Raw genomic sequence first — 22,866 nt, forward strand, 5'->3', positions numbered from 1 at the left:
CTTAACTATGATCCAAAAGGCCAAGAACTGTGATGAAATTGCAAATGGCTCCATGAAATGACTTCTAGCTTGTATTCTGTATTTGGAGAAGATCATCTCCCCTCTTGCAATTAAATGATTGCAATTCTATAGATGAATAGTACTATAACTTTAGAAGAATAGTAAGCACTTAGTCATGAGGGTATCACTAGTGTGAAGAGTGAGCACCAACACAAATATGGCTGGTTACTTTTTTCCCCTCTAGATACACACTGTACGCATTAGACCTTACATTTTTCCTTTCCCTTTTTTAACAGTTATCCTATTTATTTTTTAAAGTGAGGTATTTGCAATTAGAACATAGTACTTCTTTTCAGAACACATTAATTCAAAATGCACACATCCTTATGGGTAGAGAAACAGCTAGTTGGTAAAGAGCACTTGTTCACACAATCAAAGACCATGATTGCATGCATAGAAGTGGATCATGTGTGAACTCAGTACTAGCAAATGCGAGAAAAGAGCATGGGATCCCCTGGAGCTAGACTTATGGGCAGTTGTGAGTCACAGCTTAGGTGCTGGGAACTGAACCTGGGTCCTCTGCTTGGACAGAACCAGATCTATTGGCTACAACAGGAAGAGGTTCCAATATGTTTTCTATACTTGCTTCTAATGTAGATGCAAAAAGTCATATCGCAAACGCGAACAATAAATGAGTTTGTGGATTTTTATTGCACAGAACTACAAGATAAAGGTATGCTCTTGTGTTTTTAGAAGGGAACAGATTTTAACTAGTCAGAAAAGTCAATTCATCCTCAGAATTCTGAAAAGCTTTTGTGGGCTGGGGTTTAGTTTAGTGGTTGTCTAGCACCCAAGACGACCTGGGTTTGATCTCCAGAAATGCTTAACACACGCTGCTACATACTTAACCCTAGCACACAGGAGATAGAGACATAAGGGCCAGAAGTTCAAGATCATCTTTGTCTACATTGCAAATTTAAGAATAGCCTGGGCTTCATGATAACAGGATACGCTGTCTTAAAACTAATCATAAAAGAGATTTTGTTTATGAGACATGTTAAACAGCATCGAGCAACACTGATTTTAAAAAAATACACGTTACAAACTATATAAAATATGAGAGTGATCCTTTCCCATTGTAAGGAATGGGACCAGTTAGTCTGTGATGAACCCATCATTTGCCCCACATGTGAAACTCCAAATTAGATTATTCAAATGTGTTCTAAAGAGGTTGCCCTTGGAAACCACTTATAGCCTTCGTGGGGTACAGAATGGCTTGGCTGCTGATTGGTTTTAGCCTCAGGGAATATCACACCATTTCGCAGCAGTCTCCAATGACTGCCAATTTGCTTCCCAGTGTGATGCAAGGCATTGCCTGTGGTCATTAAAGCCATATTTGGTTAAGGGATTCACTTGTTTAGAGATTGCCCTTTCCTTTACTCACAGGTAGGACCTTGCAGAGAGCCAAATGTATGTTTAAACTTTAACACTTTTGAGTTTAAATGTTTACCTTAGAGACTTTCCCCCCCATATTTTTGCTCTTCAGTGGTGGGCCATTCTTATCTTGTAATTTGTCGGACAAGGTTCAGAAGTATGTCCGATAGTAAATGAAAATAACCAATGTTCTGTGTATTAAATATTTACTTAACTTTGTGTTAAAGTGTTTGTTAATATTATTTGATATTTTCCCACACTTTTATTACTTCTGTGAGAATTTTATACATTTTGAAAATGTTCACCTTCCCTCATCCCCTCCCAGGACCACCCCACTTTGCCTTCTCCCACAGCTCTGTGTCTAGTTTTGGTTTTAGTTTCTTAGATTCAAAAAAAGTACAATTGATACAATTGATGTTTTCCATATACTCTTAAATATATTCCCATCTACCGGTGTGTTGTAAACCCAATTGTCGTCAGTTCCTTAAAGATCATACTCTCCCTTTCCCAGCAGCTACCAACTGCCAACATTTTATTTGCAAGTGGAAGGGCTATGTTCCCTTTCCCCTTCTCCATTTTGGAATTTGTCTGATTTTAGCTTTTACTTGTCTCATGTTTGCTGTGAAACTATTGTGAGTTTGTATGTAACTGATTGCTCTATCCATGAAAACACTATTACACTTATGTTTCTTACTACCTCCAACTTTTAAAATCTCTGCATTGATACTGAGACATGGGAGATGATGCACATGGGGTATGAATGCTGATTGGCTTGAAGTTCTTCTCAACAAGTTGAAACCCATACCTGGCATCAACATTGTGGTCCCAATCTTGTGACTACATATGTCACAGGCCTGAAAGAACTTATCAATCTGCTAAAGAGGGGTAGTATTAAAGCAACATTCAATAACTTATAATATAGATTAGTTCATTTGCCAACTCTTATCAGAGACGTTTATTTTGAAGTGGATGATGATTAAAAGAGAGAGCCATAAATGCTCAAGGTGCAGAGATTAAATGACTGACTGCAGAATTTCCCAACATAAATCAACCATTCATTCTACACACACCCATCTCCTATGACATTTGTGACACTGTCACACCAGTGATCATGTCTTGCCAGGATTGGTCATTATTATAGCTCACAGGGTTTACCACTAGATGAGATTCCTTTTCTTCTCCCGTAACATGCGATGAATACCTTTCAGCATGATGAAACCTAGCAAACTCAATTAAAGCTTTCAGGTATTCATGTCATGGTATTCAATGACTCAAAGTAGGTGGTGTCTTTAAAGACAAGGTACTATTGTCAGGTTCCAGATACTGTTCTTTAGCTTATGATAACAGGTTGGACTTTAAAATTTAAAAAAAAAACGTGTTTTCTGATAAACACTGGATTTATAGAGGATTTGAATAAGGGTTAATGAAGTTTAAAAGATGTCTTGCAGGTAGAGAAACCAGATATTTAATCCTATGGAAATATCTAATTAGAAAATGAAAGACTTGAACCAAGTTCCTTACAATGCCATCTAAGGCCCAACAGATACTTTAATATGTTTACAAATTAGGAATAAGGTAATATTTAGTCACTAGAATATTTGATTGACTTATGTAAAGTGTTTCTTACTACAAATGACAGTAACTTAGAAAAAACATGACAGATTATATTCACAGAGACATGCCAATGATAAGTAGCAGAGATAATTAATTACATGTTATCAGAATATAAAGGATATATTTTGAAAATAAACCATATAGTATAGACGTTATAGAATGTTACCTCACCTAGATTTTACATCAGAATTTAGAAGAAATTAAATGTTGAACAGAGGAGCCTAAATTATCTTGAGCTATCATTTATTATTTCTGTATCTCAGGTAACATTTTTATCACTGTTAAGGTAACCAACAAAGTAAGTTTAGAAGGACATTAAATTTAACTTTTTATACTATAATTGTGAAACATAAAGATACCCTTGCCTTGCTGCTTCCCATTTTTCTGTTCCCCTACCTGTTTATTTGGTCAGTGTATGGATTTATGTCTCTCTTAGTTCTATGGTCATAAATGTTCTTAAGACCTCTTATAAAGAGCAGGCCATTCAGAATAATTTCAATCCATCTTCCTAGCCATTGTGGTTCATTCATATTTGGCTCCAAATAAATTTTCTTTAAAATAGAGATATATTTTGTCCTGACAACAAAATACATAAAGATTCATACACACATTATTTTCAATAGGCACTTAACCGTGTTAACTCATGAGATAACTCAAATATAGGAATTCTATCTAAGAAAAACTGTTATAAAATATTTAATGTTTTTCCATTTGTTTGTTTACCTTGCACATGTATGGGGAAGTGCATATGTGTGCATGCAAAGATGATCTGCAACATGGCTTCCATGAATAAAACTCAAACTTTCAGTTTTCTGGAAGGGCTGGATTAAACTTGACCAGCTAAAGCCATTTTTCCGGGCCAATATATTATTTTCATTTTCTTTTGTTTTTATTTTAACAAATGACAAAATAGAACAGCAATAGGTATTAAAGCATAGAGAATTTGAAAGTTACTAGTAATTTTTCTAAGACTCTGGCCATGCTAGAGAATGAAAGGACAGGAACGTCTCTGGTTAATTAAATGCAGAAGGTAATTCAGGGAGTAACTCCTGATGATCGCATTACATTTTCTGAACCGTCACGGTCCTGTGCATTATTATGATACTCTTGGTTATTGTAAGGATTAGAAAGTGAGTTTATATGGTGGAATAATGTGTTTACCAAGATACTTGAGAGCTAAGAAGCTAATTTATTGTTTACACTAAAGCAGCAGTACAGATTTGATGACTTTACTTTGAACATCATCAGGATAAGATGCCATTATGGTCTGCCTTTACTGGACAACAACTTGGTCTTTAATTGGCATGTCATATTTTAGGAGATAATTTTAATAAGCAATTTATAGTGCATTCTTATCTCATTTTCAGTTCGTCATTATATTTTTTTATACTTAACTTCCCAATGGTTCTGCTTATGCAGATTTACATGTAATGAGATTTGTCTTATCAGCTCGAGCAAGTAACAGACTAATGAGAAACGAGTCACAATTATAGAATGACTCCTACATTGCAGTCACTTTTCACAGTATGCATCTAACTTAATTTTATTCTCACATTGCCCATGTGGAAATAGAAATTCCAAATATTATATATATAATAGTTTTATAATGTATATGCTTATTTATCCTTTCTCATTAATGTACAGTATTGAATAACATGCTTGAGAAAAGCTAAATAATCTTTCAAGATGTTATAATCATGAAAGTGTCTGACAAAAGGGGAACACACTAATTTTCGTTCAATAAATCTCAACTGCTAACATTTCCCACTGCCTACTTTTGTTAAATAAATGTTTCAGAGTAAAATAATCAAACTAGTATCAACAAAAATTATGCAATGTCATTCCTGCAAGAACGGTGAAGACTCCAGTGTCAAACTTGTATTTACCCTTCTTTAAAATGTCAATGAGTTTGTTACTCAACTTTCTTTGAATTTCCTGTCCACTTGAGGCGTCACTAGCTTATAGACAATTTTGCATCGCCTGGACTGGCAAAGATGTGTTCAATTAGTGTAACATTTGTGAAAATAAAGCAAATTAAAAAATGAAATATGATGCAAATTATGAGTCTAAAAAATTCCCATTTATGTGTCTATGTCACAGCAATCATCTTGATCTGGAAGCATTTTTACCATATTAATTTAAACAAGTATCATTAAGCAGAAGTAAATGTATTTATGCATAAAGTAGATGACTCATTTTAACTCAACGAAAACACATGAAATATGTTTAATAAGTATTAATTTTTACATATAAATATTATTGTCATTTTCAATAAATTGGTAATTTAGGTAAACTTACAGTTGTGCTTAAGTTAATCATACACATTTCTCCTTTAATACAGTATTACACATTCTTCTGCCTGATTTACAAATGTTACATATTAAGGTATTAAAACCCTTAGTTTACTAAATGCAGGCATCGATGTAATTCAAAAGGTTTAACATATGATTGAGCTACTTCATCCTCACATACTAAGATCAACAAATTGGAAATAATTGCTGGATACAAGTGATATAATTAGTCATCATACAATCTAAGTTACTTCCTTGTGAGCTTGCCAGAAAGAGAATTTTCAAAGTGACATAATAAACCATAAAAAAAACCTCCTTCAACAGGGTTTTGGGTGGTCGTAAATAACTCCTGCAAATCCAGGCAGTTAATCCTCTTGTAACATTACAGAAAAATTACCATACAGCACCCAAAGATGCAAATGCATGCATGGCTTCCTTTGTAAATTTACAGCCTTGGAATTCTACATTCTTGCCCCAACTTTGAAAAACAATTTCAATCCTAATTGTAATTTTAAAGATAATCTCTAGTGCCCCGGTTGATTGCAAGTTCCCAGTGTAGCAAGAGAAAACGCCGAACTGATGATTCTGTTGTTTCTACTACCCTTGTCCTGGAATTATAGACATGTTATCACATCTGGTAATTTTTATAGAAACAGAAAACTAACCCAGGCTTCAGTGCCTGTTAGACAAACACTCCACCAATTTAGCTACAATCCCTACTTTAAAACACTCTATAAGACTTTGATGACATCAATGAAATTAAAAGGTGTCCTTCTTTTCATCACTAAGGAAAATGTGTGAAAAAAAATCAATGAATATGTGAGTGGAAATTTTATTTTAACTCATGGTTGCAGTGGTCTTAGCCAAGGTTAGACGGCTCTGTATGTCTGGGTTGTGGTCAAGCAAATAACCAGGACATACAGGTATGTTGTTACAGAGCAGCTCAACTCATGTTGGGCAAAAAGCAGAAAGACAGAAAAAGACTAAAGAGAATGCTTATCTTTTAAGACTGGTCTCCCTTAATCCATTTATCACACCCATATCCCACTTGAAGAGTTTCACTGCCTCTTAATAGTGTGTTACCAAACTTAAGCCATTAACAGTTTTAGCCTTGAAGGGGCAAGGATTTTATAGTCCAATCCTATCACTAAACAAAATAATAGAATTTTTAAAATGAAATTCAAAACTACTAAAATATCTGAACAAAATTGTATAGTAGGCAATTCATAAAAATCTGCCATATACTTAATAAGAATTCAAAATGATTAATATAGTGCCTGAGAAATAGATTTATAAGTTTTACCTAATTCATATTAGGTTCTGACTAATATTTTAAATTATAGGACCATTTTAGAGCACCCATTCAGATGGGTGCCAATGAATTCATTTTACTGTATATGCATCTATTTCTTTCTAGTTAAGCATTGCACTGTAATTAGGCCAGGAACATTAGGGAAGGCATGTTTCAATATTTATAGAATTTGGGATTTTCCAGAGAAGTAAACTAATTTGGAACCCTATTTACTGCACTGAATTAAAACCTATGTTGCAAGATCTGGAAGGTGGAGGACCCAAGAGAAGCTAATGTGTCAGCTCTGCTTTAAAGTCAAAAACATCACTCCCCTAGAGCAAAGACATTCAGGTTGGAGAAAATCTCCCTTTCTAAGACAGGATATTGTGTCCTACTCAAACCCCAGCTGACTTAATCAGTTTTAATCGCATTAAGAAAGCCAAGCTGCTTTTCTCAGTCCACTGATCTAAATATTAAATTTTCCAGAGAAATGCTCAAAATAAAGGTTGACCAGATGTCTGGAATTAGGGAGGTCATTCAAGTCAACAAGTGGAGTTGACACTGTAGTCTGATGTGATCTTGTGTATTTGAGTATGTTATTATGTTTGTTTAGCTTAAAAAAAAATCTATAAAATAGCATGTTTCTCTTGCACAGTGTGACCACCATGAAAAGGTTTCGAGAAGGTAGTGACAAATGTTTCTGGGTGATGAAATCATTTGTGATCCACCGTTGCAAGCATTCATTATAATCTTAACCTCCTCAACATTTTGCTAAGCAATTATGGCTTTGCTACTATATACATTTAGGCAAACTGATTCACAGACTTATTATACTATATATCTAATGCCACAACACTGATTAGTAGGCTTTTAAACACCTAACTATGTCTACTACAAAGCATTTTTTTCTTCTGCACATCATCCTGTCAAACTGGCAATTGAAAAACAGAATGTCAAGAGACAAGTCTGGGCAAGAAAATGATCTTTGCAAGTAATTATAAGTCAAGGACAAACACAGGACATATTGGAGCCTTTGTTATTCAAGAAAGTGACTAAGGGAAGCAATAAAACTGACTATTATTGATGAAGATAAAATGATTTGTAGATATAGAATAATGAAATCTTGGGTTCCTTATGAATTAAGTGGCCAATAAGAAGCCAAATAATTTGATCATGTATTTTTGTATATCTCTTTCTCTCTATATATATATCTGTATATCTCTATATATTATAAAATTATCTAGATATATCTATGTATAATATGTAGATGTATGCAGCAATAATTATGGGGTATTGAACTTAAGATACTCAAGAGTGTTTCCTTTTGCCCTCATGAATTAATATAATCTCTTCCTAAAAATATGGTCTTCTGAAGACTCTTTCAAGTCCCTAAATGTGCTGAAATTTGTTAGCATAAAAAATGAATTGATATAATAGTTTAATAAACTATTTACTTATAAGTACAAAGGTTTGAAGAAGAAGAAAACATGAAACAAATAAAATTTTAGAAACAGCAATAATAAGAGTTATGAGATGGTAAAAATTTAAAGCATAAAAGTTCTATTTTTAAATAATTTATTTTATTTTATGTGTACTGTGCACTTGTCTTTTGCCTACATGCATGTATGTTTGAAGGTATCAGATCTTGGAGTTACAGACAGTTGTGAGCTGCCATGTGGGTGCTGGCTATTGAACCCGGGACCTCTACTCTTATTCCAAAAAATATGTAGAACTATTGGATGATGTGAATTGTTAACATATTAACATTTGAGGAAAAATTAAAATTGATTAAAAGTTGTCTGTACTCTTACCTATAATTTAAGATCACCAGACAGCCAGATGATATCCATATGTTTTTTGTGGCTTTTTTTTTCTTGTATTGAGTAGCCACTATTGACTCCAAAGAGAAATGCCATGTCCAATAAATGGGGATTTCTTAAATAATCCAGGATTGTTCCAGATACATATCTTTGAGGTTATTGTAACTGCCTGAGTTGTTTAAGTTTGAAGACTTAGTAAAAAAAAAAAACAGGCATCTTAATACCTCAAAATACTAAGAAATTAAAATTTTTGCTACTTGTTTTGAACCTGTTGCCCTCCTGAGCTAGTAAATGCTCAAGAGGGGAACAGGTTCAAAAGCCCCAGAAGAGCTTTCTCACGACTGCAAGAAGGGCTGTCATTTGTACTCAGATGTTACAACAAGCTATGCGTGAAGAGCACAGAACTTGCATTTAGGAGGTCTACATTTTTAATTTGTGTTGCTGAAAAACTGAAGCAATACATGAATATATGACATTTAAATTATTGTTGGTGCCCGAGAGGAATTTTCACTAATTATAGTTCTCCAAATGAGGCCTAAAAACCAGTGCTCCAAATATCATCAGGGTGAGGGGGATGCATTTGACTTGAAAATTCATCAAAAATTGAAATCCTCATACCACCAAAAGAATTTGTTAAAATACATCAACAAATACATCCATGAGTAACTATTTTTTCAAGTAGTTCTTAGTGTACTATAGTAAGTCATATACCTAGAAGTTTTGACACTTTATCTAACACATACACCCCCACACACGTACACACACTCACACTATATAATTTTATATATAATATAGTTATATAATATATATAAACTATATAGACACACAATATCCACATATGCATATGCCTACATACGTTTGTAGGCATACGCAGTGTGTGTATATATGCATATAAATGTGTGTGTGTTTATACACAATGTAGTTACTAAAACCAAGTACAGTATATATGAAGTTATAAGAAACACAGTAATGGTACAAATCAATCCACTTACATTTAGGTAGTTATGATAAAGGGGCGACAAAGCTCAAAATATATTTAAAGAGAAAGGTTTACTTTCTAAACTATAAAAACGTGCCATGAGAACACTCAGTTCTTATTCTAATGTAGATCCACTACCATTAGAAATGACAATGACATATTTATAAACTTTATACTCACATGTGACCCTTTTAAGAAGTGATAGTCGTTGCTTTATACTTGCTTAATCTCATTTTCTATCTGCCAACTTTCTTCACTCGAGTTTCCAAAATTTTAGATCCATAGTATGACTTGGCCCCAGAAAGAAAACATCACTTTTCTAAGGAATGCCTAAGACTACTCTAGGTTTTAAACCTTCATTGTACAAATATATTTTTCACAACATCCCTTCCAATATCTAATATTTGGCACATTAAAATGAGAATTGATATAAAATAATGATTTATGTTCTCGTCTAAAGAGTAGTGCAGCTCACTGACAGGGGACTGCATTGTGAAACTCATTAAATATGAATCTGCTTTCTACAGCAGATGCTGTGACAATGCTAAAATGCAGTAATTTTTTTCTGAAATGGTATGAAATGGTAATTTGATAACCTCATGAAGATGCTGCACCACGAAACATTTATTTCAACTAGAACGTATCTCCGTTTCAATATAGGCTGAATAATTTTAAATAACCACAGGCTGTGTCTATTCTAAATAACGTGCTTACTTGATAGTATTTTTTTATTTTTATTTTTTGCCAGATTAGATGAGAAGCAACATTCAAATCACAAAACCCTTCATATAACAGACTGCTATCATAACACCCGATTATGAGCTTTTGATTACCATATGTTTTCAAATTGTTTGCTTAGGGTTTTTAGGAGTAGTTTCTCCCATTAAAATGGTACAATGAACTGAATACTTATCTTGATAATATTTGGAAACATAAGTTTTAGAGAGTAAAAAAAAATATACTCTTTTGATAGAATGGAAATACACACTATTCTGAACCAAATTAAAAAAAGTGATATTAATGTGAAAAACTACCCAGGCTACCAATTAATTCTCACCTAGAAACACGGGTTCTGAGAATATTGCCAGAGAGGAAAATTTCTTTTATGAAAGTGTCAGTGAATGACAACTGTACCTGAAATATTAAACTGCTTTATAAAGAAACATTCTGGATGCTCTTTTCATATTATTCTTCAAAGCATAAAATTGCATGGATTTTTTTTTGCTTCTATATCTTCAACAATGAAACTAATTAAAGAAATATTTCTTGCTGCTAACAGAATTGACCTCTTTGAATATGAGTCACCTTACTATTTTTGTAGGATATAAAGTACAGAGTTCTAGAATTGCATGTATCTGGACAACCTAAATTCCTATGGAAACACGTGATGCTTTTCGTGCTTTTTACCTCTCCTTCCAGGCTGTCCCTGCAGACACTGAGCAAGCAGTCTCCATCACTGCCTATCAACAGCGCTGAACCATCGCACATTAAGAAAAAAAAAAGTGATTCCATTGAATGCTAAAGAGCAAAGAGAAAACTACACCCCTAATATTTATGAATTCGTAAAAGGTTTATTTTCGCATGCTTCAAATTATAGTAGCCTTTGACATAAAGGTCAGAAACAGCTTCTCCATGCATTTGTTAAAACAGTTTTATGATTAAATTTTACCTGCTGTGAAAAAACATATTCACTTAAACACTTTGAAAGGTAGTTTTCCCAAGCTGTAAGTAGATGAACAGAAGTACGGTGCATTTATCTGAAAAGTGTACTGACAAACGAAGCTGAAATGTCATGGAAGGTTTCCAAACTGGCTGTGAAAGCTTTCCAGATGCTTGGCTGGAAAGAGATGGCAGAGAGGGAAAGACTGGAGGAAACCTAGGAGGAAAATGGAACTTTTGAGTCAATGGTTCTATTTCAACACTGTTGACTCTGTAGGCACTTTAAGAAGCAAAACAACCTCTTACTTTTGTGTCAAGGGTGATGACAGGGTTTTCTGAAAATCAATATTTCTAATGTAAACAGGTATATACTTTGATGAAAGTTACACTCTCTTTGGTAACTTACTTCTATCTGTTCATATGTCTTTACCTTTGCTGATACCTTCTTTTATTGAGGTTGTTTCATCTGTAAAATTAAGACTAAATATTATAGCAAAGTAGTATTTGCTTTGTTCATTTAATTGTTTGCATATGTCACAGTTTAACAATTGGACTCTGAATAAATAGTGTTCTTAATTCTCTCCTTTTTCCTGATCTCTCCCCCTTCCTTTCTTGGCTTCTACTATTAGCATCAAGGATAGCTTCTCTGAGGCATTTAAAACTAATACAAATGTTGGGAGAAATTATAATCCTCCTAAAAACATTTCTGATCGTTTATCTCAGTTATCATATGCATGCTTCCAAAAATGACTAGCTGGAGCAAGCACATACTTAAAATCAATCAAATAAATTTAACATATATGATAAGGCACTGTTGAAATTTGTGTCTGAAACAAATATTGTCTGTAATGTTTGTTTCTCAACTCTAGCTCTACCTTTAATATGCTTATGCACATTTTCTTGCAAAGCAAGTTTTTTGTTTCCCCTTCAGCTATACAGACCTGTGCAAAACTATTTCCAAAACCACTGCTCCCAACCTGAATCTCGTTGCCCTTTTCTGGACTTGGATTTTGCTTGTTTGGGGTAGGGGTGGGGTTCAGATACAGTATAGACCCTGGCAGCCATCAGGAAGACAACAGAGGATGGCAGTGGTTTTCACTTTCACAGATCAGTGTTAGACATAACCACTAGGATAAGTGGAGAACTTCCCGAGCTTATCAGTTGTCTCCTGACCAACACCTGCAGAGATGCAATTGCAAACCCTTGGAAACGACACCTCTCTATCTCTGGAGATAGTAGTTTATTTTTTTTCTTTTTTCTTTTTTTTAAATTTATTTATTTATTAAAGATTTCTGTCTCTTCCCCGCCACCACCTCCCATTTCCCTCCCCCTCCCTCATCAGCCCAAAGAGCAATCAGGGTTCCCTGCCCTGTGGGAAGTCCAAGGACCACCCACCTCCATCCAGGTCTAGTAAGGTGAGCATCCAAACTGCCTAGGCTCCCATAGTATATCTTATAAGTTATTTCATTGTGTAAAACTTAGATTCATACCGCTGAGAAACATTTTGTAGGTGTTAATCTTGAATACCTTGGATTTTCTTAAATTACGATTTTACAGAACACTATTAAAAATAAACACAACCTGGCGAGTACCTATTTGCCTTCGAATCTTTACTAACAAGTTAGTCTGGAACAAAAATAAAGCAGTGTGTTACTGGAAAGAATAAGTATCTCTAATCTGATTTAGAAAAAATATTTAACATTGTATTCTGTTCTTTGTTTTAACAGGAACTATGTATCTGACTGGAAACAGCTTACCCACACCTCTCCAGTGGACATACAGCTGCTCTCTCTCCTTTAAGAGCTACCAGGGCTCTGAGATTGCAGTCAGGTGAAGTTGGTTACAAACCTCTAAAGCCCCCACTTAACCAGATCATTTTTTAAAATTCCAATTGGAAACTTTTTGCCCAATTGCATCAACATTTACTGCTTTACTCAGCCAAGCATAATTCTTTTAACTTTCATTGATTCTTTGTGGATTTCATGTCATTCTAATCCCACTTATCTCCAAAGCATAATTTTACCCATGAACAGTAGACTACAAATTTACATACAGGAGAGACAGTCAGAAATTTGTAGAATTTCTTTCGGAGATGCAGACCCATTTATAAATTATTTTTATTTACATGCGTAACTATAATATTTTTCTAGCTAAGAATAGATATTGATGGTGTTTCATGAAATGCACATCTCAGAGCATTTTATTTTATTTTTATCTTTTTTGATCTATTTAAGCTCTATTGTTTGTGCTGCTTTTCCCTTAAAACTCACAATCACACGTTTATAACAGATGTTCAGGCATCTCTATCATCTCCATTTCAGATATGTCTGTTTTTTTTTATTTTTTTTGTTTGTTTTGTCTCTTTCTTTGTCACTATCATATTGTTTTATATTTATTTTTTTAATCTATTTATTAAAGATTTCTGACTCTTCCCCGCCACCGCCTCCCATTTCCCCCCCCTCCCCCACTCAAGTCCCCCTCCCTCGTCAGCCCAAAGAGCAATCAGGGTTTTCTGCCCTGTGGGGAGCCCAAGGACCACCCACCTCCATCCAGGTCTAGTAAGGTGAGCATCCAAACTGCCTAGGCTCCTACAAAGCCAGTAAGTGCGGTAGGATCAAAACCCCATTGCCATTGTTCTTGAGTTCTCAGCAGTCCTCATTGTCCGCTATGTTCAGCGAGTCCGGTTTTATCCCAGGCTTTCACTCATATTTAGTTTCTAGTCACATTGTTTTTTAAATGTATGTTCATGTGTTTGTTTTTAACCTGCACTCTAGCAATGAAATATATCCACAACTATATGTTCTTTACTTCCTTTCCTTGCTCCACCTTCCTTCTTTCTTTTCTTCCCTCCTTCTTTTGTTTTTCTCTTCCTTCCTTTCTCACTTTATTTACTCTTTTCTTACATATACCATGGTAACATTGAAATTGTTATGTATCCATCTCTGGCTTTATACTTCATACCCAGCAGGCCGTGTTTTTGTGTGCTGTGATGAAGAAACTTAAGTTTTCATTCAGACAGTCAATCTCTCTACCAATGAACCAGGTCACTAGACCCCTTGTTCGCTTCTGGTTACGATTTCATTTTCTGAGTCAATGTATGAGAACAAATATTTAAAATGAAGTTAGAGATTATGCTGGCTTAATAAAGTGGTGGTTTATAGGTCTCCCACAATCCCCGTGACTTTACTACACCTGGGGAGTTGGCTACATTTCCAGGACTACAACTGTCAGCATCTTTTTCAATGTGTCTTAAGTCCATATAGAGACTTGTTGATTACTGCCATCTCTTGTTTTTGGATCTTTTAAAGAATATAAATGTAGCCTGGAAGAAATTTCGTGGCTTATGCCAGTGTTTTTCTGTTATCCACAAACACAACCTTTGCGGTTATTGTTAAACTCTTAAAACATACATTAAAATATTTACTCAGAGGTAGAGGTTTTAAAAAGCGATCCAAAATTATTTCTTTATGAAAGATAGCAAGATGGAACATGGCAATAATGAAACAGAAATTGTTTCATGTGAATTACTTATATAAGTCAACACCTTACTTATTTTCAAACCTTTATTCATAACACACAACTTATCCTACAAATAACTAACTGCATATGTTATGATTTAATTTTCCTGCAACCAGATGTTCTGCATTCACACAGTTCCTCTAAAATAAAGCCATGGATATTACGACAATATCAGAGCAGAAAAAAAAGCACTAATTTTTAGTGATGCGCTGTATTCCAGTGTCATACATAAAGGACATCTTTAATTTTTTCATGACACTAAAGTGATATTAATATTTTAAAAAAATAGCAACCATAAACTATACATCCTTTCCTGGCATTTTATATGTATTCTGTAGGATTAAGTTTCTGCAGAGTTTATGACATTAAATAAACTCAACACATTTATTTTAATGTCTTACATAGAAATATTCACATACTTTAACAAATTTGTATGGTTTGAAAATTTCACACACACACACACACACACACACACACACACAGTGTTTTGATAAAACCCACACCTTTTTCTTCATTCCTATTCCTTAACTGCTCCTGCATCTTATTCCCTCTAATTCCTTGAATTTTTTTTTGTTTGTTTTAAATGGCTGATCCTTCTTGGTGATGCACAGCCATCTTCTAATAGACCATGGGTATTGATTGAGTCAAGGGTTGTTCTCATAAAGAAAACTTTCTCTTCTCCCTCAGCATTCATTAATTGTCTATATCTCGTTAGCTAGCTTAAGATCTCAGGAGCCTTTCTTGCATCAATGTGTCAAGTTTGGCTGGATTTATCTTATGCATAGCAGTGTATAATGTCTTAGATTTTCTACCTTTGGATATACAACAACCCTGTCATGTTGAGAAAACACTTTTTCACTCCCAACATCTACTATCTCTGGCTCCTTCAGTCTTTTACCCTTTATGGAGAATGACAGCGAGCCTACAGAGTATAATATAAATGTTTTAATTAAAAAGCCCACTTTTTTGTCATTTGTCCACTGATCAGTTGCAGGCATCTGTATTAATTTCTATCTACTACAAAAGAAGTTTCTCTGATGATTGATTGCTGAGAGATGAATTACTCTACGGCCATAAAGAACTTAGGGGTCAGTTTAATATTATAGACATTTAGCGGGTTAACAATGTGAGGTTCTCCTGTAGGGTGTATAACTTCTCTGTGCTCAAGTTTAGCCTAGTTAAATGTACCAAGCATGAATTCAGTTCTGTGGATTACACTTTAACTGATCATAAAATGGCTGGTTACTCTAATAACTCTCATGCCATTATTTTACCCATGGGCATATCATGGCAAGACAGTTATTTTCATAGATAGAAAGGATTACAACTATTAATGATTGGTGATGTATTTTTTCTGGTATCATTATAGAGCCTTTTAGCATGATGAAAACTAGCCAGTGGTGAGGAAATGTCAAAGTCAATATCAGCTACCTACTACAACTCAAATACGTGGTATCTTCAGCAATGGAGCCTAACCATAAAGTTATGAAAGATAAACAAGACAAAGACAATAGGCTATTATGTTTTTGGAGTGTATTAATATGGGACATTAGTGACCCACAACTTAAAAAGACATCATTTACAGGACCCTGAATCTAGCCTTTTTTATTCTATAGCATACAATTTTATGTATGTTATAGAGTAGAGCCCTTAAATTTTTCTCTTAAAATATACAAGCATATATATTTAAGAAACTTCTACACTTATAGGCAAATTCTCATTTGGCATTTCAGAGGTCTTCATGACCATTTTCCCACCTTTACTTTGCTTTTTCACCCGACTCTTATCTAAAGTTCTTGTTCAATTGTTCCCCATTCTTCCTTCATATCACCTTTCTTCTTTGCCCCCTGGGAATTCACCTCCTTCCTGTAGTTACCAATTTCTTAACCTCTATGGTCTCCTATTTAAACATATATATCTACACCGAGATTCTAAAAAGAATTAATACCAATAGTTGAACAACACACACACACACACACACACACACACACACACACACAAAGTTCAATTTCCTTGCATCGAGAAGGACCAATAGAAATACTTTGAGATTGCATTTTATAGTACTCAGAATGGTTAAAAAAGAAATTAAAAATGATAACAAGTGCTGGGTAGTTGTGGGGAAAAATGAGAACATGTGTTTATTGTATGCAGGAATTAAAACTGGTGTAAACCCCTCAAAAGGCTCCAGCTTTTGAATATATTCCCAAAGAACATCCAGGCTGCAGATATATTTTCCCAAGCAGATGCTTTCTGCCTTATTCACCACAATTTGGAGTTAAAACCAGCATAGATGTCCACCAAATAGTCTTCTCCACTATCCAAAGGAAGTGTAGAACATATGCACGTGTTTTTTAGAAATCCTTTAATGCAATATTTTGTCATTCATCTTTAAAGAAAAATTAAATTCTCAGGTAAATGTATAGAGCTTGAAGTAGTTATTCCTAGTGTAATAATCCAGAACTGGATAATCAAATGCCGCATGTTCTCACTCATATTTGGAGGGTAGCTTTGAGTCATTAAATATTTGGGCTATTAATTAAGTTATTTCTTTCATATACACTAATATTCAGTTGTGAGGAAAAAGAAAATGTTGCTCTTTGAGAGAATAAAATATATTAAAGGGCAGAAAAGCAAATGTGTGGCCTTACTTGTAGATCAAACTGGAAAGAAATATGAACAAATTGGACAGAGAGTAGCGTGGGTATACTTATAGGCTGGCAGTAGGAATATTGTTCATTTAATATTCCATTGATTTATTGTATGGTGCAAAGACTCTAAGATAGAAGGCTGAGCTAGGTGCTATTCCATAGCTATGATTAGTTGATTTGGCATTTTTTTCCCACAAAATATCATTTTTTGGAGGTGATGCATATATCAAAACGCTATATAAATTATAATTTACTTATTCATATTCTATATATATTCCATTATAGCTTTGGATTTAGAAGGAAAAGACAAAGATCTTTAAATACACTTAATTAAAAATATTATCTGACTTTCATCCATACATAATAGGCATATGCTACACTAATGCTGTGCGCTTGATATTTTACTCTTTGCTCACTTAATTTTAGCAAGGAAGCTCATTTACTCTTAAGTCTTAAATCCTAGTTATATTTTTGTTCCTGCAAAATAGAAATGATTCAATTTTTGAAATATATTTTGTCTACCCATTATTTTATTCAATTATATAACAGAGCTAGAACTGGTAGGAAAAATAAATTGACTACAAACATATTTAAAGTCTATGAAACATGATAATTTTTGTCAAAGTATGCTATACATAGGAATAAACTGAATTTAATGAAATGAAGGCAGGCACAGAGCCCTTTAAGGCAAGGCCTATGGGAGCAGATTCAGAGGGGAATGAGAAGAGGGAACTGATGTAATTATGAATTAATTTGAAATATTTAAATATGTGTGTGTTTATTTGTGCTATTATAAATATATAGCTCATTTTAGTCCATTCTTAGCAAGGATATTTGATGGGTAACTACAAAAAGATTTAATTAAATCTGAATAACAAAACCCAAAGAAAATCACCCACTGAGAAATGTTAATTTCCTTTAAGGTCAGAGAGATGAAATATATATTAGGCACTTAGTTTTCTACCTAAATCTTCAGAAGCCCTTTGAAGAGGGTGGTTCACCCTAAATTCATGGTAATAAATCCTGTTTTAAATGACTCATACAAAGTAGAATTTATCGCTCGACTTTTTTCTACTTTTACCAATAAAATTATAGCCTCTTCCAAAGCCTACACTGGCGATTTGTGACAGTTTATGGTGACATTTGAACTGCACATAACCTTTACTTATTTAAACTTACATATGCATAAGAAAAGGATGGCTACTTCTCATTCCTTATGTCAATGTAGAGGGAACTATTTAGGTTGAAGGTTTTTTTTCCATTGTTAGCTTTTTATTACGTTACAGTTTGAGGTTCATATTATAGTATATGTATTTTTATTAGGAGAACAAGTCAAGGATGTGAGAGAACATCACAGGTCCATAGCCTTACTTGGGAAACTACAGGTTATGATGGATAATGCCAAAAGGGACTTATTATCTGCAATCATGTACCCACTAATAAGCCCAGCACGTGACAGTGGATAACTCTACAGCTATGTTCACACGTACAGCACTTGCTAAACTAAATCAGAACAAGACAAAATGAAGTATTTTCACACACAAAGGGACTTTTAAGGAAAGTTTTTATAAGCGTAGGAGGGAGGGTATGGAGGATGCTGGATACATTTATGAGATTGTCAAAGACAAACCTCACTTAAATAAAGCAGTAAAGAAGCCTCTACACAGTCAGCTAATCTCTAAGTGCAAATTCTTCCCTCAAATTTTAGGAATAACATTTATCTCCTTTGGCTTCCACATTTCCCACCCCCATCCCCCTATTTTTTGAATACGGCACATAATTCTCCCATTTTGTATCAACATTTTCTTCAACTAGATTTTTTTGCCTTATATTTTTCCTATAATTATATCACCTTGATTATAGTAAACTATTTCTGAATTCTTTTGTAAAATATTATGAATAGTACCCACTTTCCTTTCAAGTGTGTCTACCTGTTTATCCCCAAAACTTGCAGTGTCTCCAGGTGAACAGATAGTAGACTAAGCCACTGGCCTATCAATAATATGTCTCACTCACCCACAGAGTTCACCATTTTGCATCTGTTTTCTACTTAATACATAATGCTCACCTCTAGCTTATAGCTGTCAAAAAATATTTCATCAGTTAGCTGGCCAGCTCCCCGGCAGCTGTTTCAGAACATCGATACTTCCTTTCCCAGTGACTAACAGTGTTCTGTGCTTCTTCAAGTCATTCAAATGGGTCACTGCTATAAAATCTTCTCCAGACTCTTTCCTAGACCCATTTTGTCATTTACCTGGGATCATCTTTCTTTTTTAGAATATTTACTTTTGACACACAAGTTTTCCCAAGACTACTTCCTCAGAAAACTTTATTTATGAATATTTAATTCAAGATGTAGTTAAGAAACACATTTCGTTCTGCCTACAGATTGCCCAGCAAGAAACTCAAGTTCACTCCCACGTTAAAACAAAGCATCTTGTCTTCTGTAACAGCATCTTCAGCAGAACCCCTGATATCAGACATACTTAATAGTTATCTCTTGATATTAACATTGGAATAAATTTTGTAATCTCACAATGGATCTCCTAATTAATTTTATAATTAAATCAGCTATTCAGTCTTCTAATTAATCTTTTAGAGTATTTGAGATCAGCCTCGTTTTTCTATTTTGCATGCCTAATGCTTAAGGGTTGTGATATACGTAAATCAATGTTTGAGTAAATTTGTTTAAGATTTAATAATCCAGTTTATTTGGTTCATGAAGTGCAGAGAAATGCAATTAGCAAAATATGTTATTTAGTTGATTAACAAAGTGTTTCTTATTTAAGATTATATTAACTGCTTTCATAACTAAGGATTCAGTTTATTTATTTGGTCTTTTTCATAAATGATGCATTTTTTTCTTTAATATATTGATTATCCTATTGTTTCCTGAAGGGTTTATATATTTATAACAAAATAATGTCTATAACATTATGTTAAAACAAGCTTGTTTACTCTGAAGTTCTCGGTTTAAAATGTTTTTACATAAATCTAATAAAGCGCTGCTCTGCTGGTCCTCCAGAGACTGCCAGGCTAGAAATGACAGGAAGTTCGTGGGTGAATTCTTTTTGACCTGAGATTAGAATGAGAGACCTGGCCCTGCTTCCCACCAGCCGCAGCACTAGACAGAGTGGCTCCTACACCTGAATTAGGCAACATGATAGCGATGGCGCTGGTGGGGTAGATGAAGGAGAGCAGTACTTGAAGACATGAGAGCAGGGGGCTTGGCCCTGCCTCTTGCTGCTTACCATGTAAGATGAGCTGGTTTGAGAAGTAGCAGAGCTCACCCTGGTGTCAAAAGTGAAAGAAGGCTGGAGGGATGACCAACCCAGAACCAGAGTTTTAAGTTGGCCCACCCCATCATCCACCAGTTCTCAATGATTAGCTGCAGCAGGTGAATGGTTAGATTTGTAAGACTCAAAGTTACAGGCCTTCCATGACATAGGATAGCAGCAGGATATCCAAGAGTAGATCCAGTGAGGGCCCAGTGTGGATGATGTAGCAAAAACCAGAGACCTCAAACCAGACCAATGACTCAATGCAATGAACACTTGCAACGATCAATATATGGATTAAAGGGCTGTTGACTCATTGTGTAACACTATAGCTTCCACAAGAAGATTTTACTTTTCTTTTTTATGGAAATTTTACCTTTTTTATCCTGGAGGGTGAAGAGTGTTGTGAGGTTAGAGGAGAGATAGGAAGGGAAGGGAAGATGAGTGGGGTTGAGATGCATGCTGTGAAAGCAACAAACAATAAGATGTTAAATTTGAAAAAAAATAAGTTGTAAAGTTTACCTATACTTGGCCAAACATATTCGTGTACTAAATAGCAAAAGAAATCCTTCCTATAACATATGTGATCATATCTCCCCCAATCAACATACAAACACACACACACACACACGTCCAGTCTCTGCAAAATTTTCTGTTCATACAACAGTCATCCATATCATCCGTGCTTCTGTAATCTCTCCATTTTCCTGTTGTTATATTTTTTCCATTTTTTATTTTCTGATTTAAGGGCTTTTATATAGATGTTGTCACGTTAATTTCACCAACTTGTACTTTATTAGTGAGTATGATCATTTAAATAACAAATCTCACCTACAGTTCCCTGAATCACACCTAATTTCATATGTTCCTCTGTATTTCTTTTTGACTTCACTTGATAACATTTTAAATAAATACATGCTTTCTCTCTAAAATCTTAGCTTAATATGCTTAATAATTCTATCTCTTCAGTCTACTACTATAGTCTCGGAGTACTTCATAATTGGACCATGGTAATGTATTTTATACACTAAATAAAGAGTAATGAATACATGTTTGTATTCAAAATCATTTGTCAAAAACACAGCTAGTAGCACAAACTTGCTTACATTAATAGCTATAAATTATCATTTATAAATAAATTCAGATAAAGCTATATTCATCACAGGAAAAATTCATTAAGATGAAGTCTCAATGCTTACCATCTATGCCACCTACATACATAAAAGAAACATTACTAAAGTTTAAATTGTACATCAAACCCTACGTGTGCATGCCTACAGCTGAAATGCCCCTTCAATAATGTTGCAGGATATAATATAAACTCAAAAAAAAAAAGGTTTCCCTCCTATGTACAAATGATAAAAGGGTCTAGAAAGACATCACCCTTTACATCACCCTTTATTAGAGTCACAAATAGAAAAATACATTGAGGTAACTCTAACCAAAAAAAAAAAATGTAAGACCTGCACAACAAGAAAATTAAGTATTTGAAAAAAAGAATCTGAAGAAATTATGACAAAATGGAAAGATTCCCCATGATCTTGGATAGGTGGGATCAACATAATAAAATTGGTAATCCTACTCTTGGGCATATACACAAAGGATAGGGGGGTCTGGGGAGAAGGGAGGGCAGAAGAGAGAAGTAGAGAAGAAAAGGATGTGGAGAGGAGAATATAATGGTCGAGATCAGGGAAGGACAGTGAAGGAGAACAGGGACAGAAATATCATGATCTAGGGAGCTATTATGGAGCTAGCAAGAAACCTGGCAATTGGGAAATTTCCAGATATCCACAAGGATAACCCTAGCCAAGACCATAAGCAATGGTGCAAAAGGGTTCCTGAACTGGCCTTCCCCTGTAATCACATTGATTACTACCTTAATTTTCATTATAGAACCTTCATCAGTCAACTGATGGAAGCAGATGCAGAGATCCTTGTTCCTCCCTCAAAGTGATGTGCTAGACTTTCTTGACTCCCATTGGGAAGCTTTACCCACTCTGAGAATAAGAATTAGCTGGGGGACATAGGGTGGAAGGAGTAAGAACCGGGATTGGTATGTAAAATTTCAGTTATATAATAATCATTATCATCATCATCATCATTATGTCTTTAGGATTACAAATCACTCACAGAATACAAACAAAGAATATATATGTATTTTAGGGAAAAATGTAAGTGAGGATGTTGGGGAGATAAATATGATCAGGATACCCTGAGTGCAATGTTATAAGAATTAATTTAAAAAAACATTTAAATAATATAGCTTCTGTGTGGTTATTTTGGGTCTGAGCTACTGGGAAGTTGGGAAAGAAACAAATGACCTCTAGCCCTCT

The 22,866-nt window shown here is 34.5% G+C and overlaps 1 protein-coding gene across 5 annotated transcripts in view; it reads right to left on the reverse strand.

Moving 5' to 3' along the window:
- Positions 1-22,866, reverse strand: part of Mgat4c (MGAT4 family member C) — a 481,385-nt gene that overhangs the window by 310,045 nt on the left and 148,474 nt on the right. The window contains exon 1 of one of the 5 annotated variants that reach the window (XM_075954477.1): positions 11,099-11,305. The exons of the other annotated variants lie outside the window; for them this stretch is intronic. The gene's annotated coding sequence lies outside the window, so the exon portion shown is untranslated. Of the gene's footprint in view, positions 1-11,098; positions 11,306-22,866 lie in introns of those variants that run through there. 5 annotated transcript variants of the gene reach the window in all.

Source organism: Microtus pennsylvanicus, chromosome 20, assembly GCF_037038515.1.
Source record: "Microtus pennsylvanicus isolate mMicPen1 chromosome 20, mMicPen1.hap1, whole genome shotgun sequence".
NCBI lineage: Eukaryota > Metazoa > Chordata > Mammalia > Rodentia > Cricetidae > Microtus > Microtus pennsylvanicus.